Raw genomic sequence first — 3,318 nt, forward strand, 5'->3', positions numbered from 1 at the left:
TGACATGGGTAAGTAGTAGTAGGATGGGCGATGAGTTCCCACGCTAATGCCGGATGAGTGCATTAGCAAGCGCTATATATTCAGCGTTGGTGGAGTGCGGGTTCCGAAACCCGACACAACAGCTAGTGACCACTAGCCGGGTGGAGATATAATATACATAATGGAAACAAGTTTTATGTTCTGAACCATGTCTCGCATCTAAGGAAATGCAGATGGCAATTATGGTTTCGAGCTCTATGGGTAAAGTGATACAAACTCTGCAGAGTTAAAGTAAAACATGAATTCATGCCAGTCTCTTGGATTGGGGACTACGGGGACCTATTGGTGGTCTATCTCGCAATACGAGTGTTTGATAGTTTTTTTATAAATTGAAATAAACTTTCTGCAAAAAAAATTTATTTATTTATTTATTTATTTTACAGGAGTTGAGTTGAGGTAGGACTTGTTGATTTATATTGAGCTATCTTGAGTGTGCATTTTGCTATTTGAGATTGCTGAGTACTTTGTACTCACTCTTGCTATTAATCGTCTCTTTCCTGGTGCAAAGCTTGTATGAGAATCCTACTGGACCAAGTGAGGAGAGCAATGGTGATGGATACAACTACACAGGGGACATAGATGTGGATCCATCCAGTGCCATGTACGATCTGGATGCTACATATGGGGGCTGGGATGAATAAGTAACTATGATCTATCTATGTAATCCAAGAACTATTTTATCACAATCAAATCTTGGACCGCTAGTTGGAACTCCAGTTTTAGGAGATGTAATAATTTGGTGAACATGTGAGAAGCCTACTTGAGACTTCAGCCCTGCGTGGCATGGTATTGTAATATAGATGACCATCTCTAGCTATTCCTTGTTGCAAATCTCTAACATGAATTATTATTTGACAAGACAAGATTTTGTCAAGAAATAATCCAAGGACTAGTGTCATTATCTATATTAATAATGACACGGGTCATCACAGGTGGTACCAGAGCAATGATTTCGAGGGCCACACAGATAGTGAGAGATGGTTGGAATAGTTTAGTTGGAACCCATACTTGCTATAATGCACCACTAATTAATTCCATATCATATTATTCTATCTAGTAACTTTAGATGACTACCATGCTAATTACAAGCCTGTTGCAGGATGGTTCGAGTTAGAATTCCACCATCAAGGGTTCGTGGCCAGCATGTCCTACTACTTTGGCAAATGATGCAGGAGCTTGGGGCACCATGTCCACAATTCTTTGAAGAGATGCCAGATGATGGAACACACTCCTACGGACGCGTAGTTGTGGTACTCAACGGTGTTCCATCAGACATGGACTTCTACGCGGAGCTCTCCACAATGCAGCGGTCCTTCGATGACACCCTACCAATGCAAGAGGTTGCCAAGGAAGCTGTGCATGGACTGTGAGCACGCTTTGGAGAGAATTGCGCACCATCGGATACCGTGACTTGCCAGCACTTGATTCTGGAAGTTTTGGGGAAAACCATCAGCAAGGACCTAGAGTAGCAAGCCTGGGTGTCGGGTCTTCATCAGCACAACCTACACCTGCCGCTTCAACAGTTAGCACCACTTCTAGTATGACAATGATTGCTGATGCGATGATGTAGTATCATACAATGAAGGAGGAGCTTATTAGACACCGGGAAGCAACCCAATTCTGGTATCAATGCTATCAGATGAGCGAAAATGATAGGATTATGCTTTAGGGAGCACTAAATGCTATGCCGGGAGGTCCTCTTAATCCTATAATAGTACCAGGTGATGTTCAAGAGGAAGAAGAGGAGGATCCAGATGAAGTAGAACTAGAGGAACCGGAAGAAGTTGAGGGAGTAGAGAACCCAGATGAGCCACTAGTTCCACCCTAACCAGACGTACCACCTGCACCACCCCAGCCACTACCTGAACATATAGCTGAACCAGAACCAGCCCTACAGCCAGATATAGAGCAGCAGCTACACCACTTCCCTATCCCACGACCACACCAACCTGACTTTATCCACCCTCACATGAGTGTCAGCTCGAGGGAGTACAGGGAGACTGCTACCTATGCAAGAGTACTTGGACTTGGCGCGAGTGGCAGCGGCGGAAGCAATTGAAGTGGCAGCGGTAGCAACTATGGTGGTGGCAGCGGCATCGCCTAATCAAGTTCCAATCTGCCAGACTCTTAGGCGTGGGACCCCTTGGTCATAGACTAGTCTTTTGGGATCAGCAGTAGTTAGTGTAGTGGCAGCCTGAATATATGTGTTTATGTAAGATATGTGTGAACTGCAATGACAGAGTATGTCCCCTATTGTAACACCCCGGATGTAACTTTCCCAATTTGTACTCCAACTCTTGCCGTTTCCGGCGTTAAGTTATTTTATTTTTCTCGGGTTCGGGTTTTTGTCTCCGTGTGTTGTTGTCGCTGTCATGCATCTCATATCATGTCATCATGTGCATTGCATTTGCATACGTGTTTCATCTCATGCATTCGAGCATTTTCCCCGTTGCCCGTTTTGCATTCCGGCGCTTCGTTCTACTCCGGTGGTCATTTCTAGCTTTCTTTCGTGTGTGGGGATTAAACATTTCCGGATTGGACCAAGACTTGCCAAGCGGCCTTGTTTTACTACTGGTAGACCGCCTGTCAAGTTTCGTATCATTTGGACTTCGTTTGATACTCCAACGGTTAACCGAGGGACCGAAAAGGCCTCTTGTGTGTTGCAGCCCAACACCCCTCCAATTTGGCCCAAAACCCACCAAAACCCTCTCCTTCATCTAGAGCGTTCGATCACGATCGCGTGGCCGAAAACCGCACCTCATTTGAACTCTCCTAGCTTCCTCTATGCCTATATAAAGGCCTCTCCCCGAAATCCGGACCCCCCCTCGTTCTAAACCCTAGTCCCGATCGTCTCCACGCGCCGGCGGACAAATATCGTCCGGCCGGACACGTCCGGAGTCGCCGCCACCCGCCCGCGCCTATCAGGCGCCGCCACGTGGCACAGCAGCCGCCGCCGCCGCCGAGGCCCGTTCGGCCCAGGGCGGGCCCTCGCCGCCGCCAACCGGGCCGCCGCCTCCTCAGCCGCGCCCCGCCGCCTCCTTCTTTGCGCCGCCGCCCCGGCGTCCACCGGCCGCCGCGCCACTGCGGGACCCCGCCGCCGCGAGCCGCCCGACGCGCTGCCCCGTCGTCCAAGCCGCCGCCGCCGCCATGTCCGGCGATCCCGCCGCCCTCCGCCGTCCTCCCCGCGAACTCCGGCGAGATTCCGCCAAGTCCGACCACCACGACGCCATCGCCGGCAACCTCGACTCCGTGGTGAACAGCGCCCCGACCATGCCTCAG

The 3,318-nt window shown here is 49.6% G+C and overlaps 1 pseudogene; it reads left to right on the forward strand.

Annotated features, from left to right (window-relative positions):
* The first annotated feature begins 1,139 nt into the window (after window positions 1-1,139).
* Window positions 1,140-2,143, forward strand: LOC147985610 (uncharacterized; annotated as a pseudogene).
* Window positions 2,144-3,318: the final 1,175 nt, after the last annotated feature.

Source organism: Triticum urartu, chromosome 2A, assembly GCF_056163025.1.
Source record: "Triticum urartu cultivar PI428250 chromosome 2A, HENAU_Tu73, whole genome shotgun sequence".
NCBI lineage: Eukaryota > Viridiplantae > Streptophyta > Magnoliopsida > Poales > Poaceae > Triticum > Triticum urartu.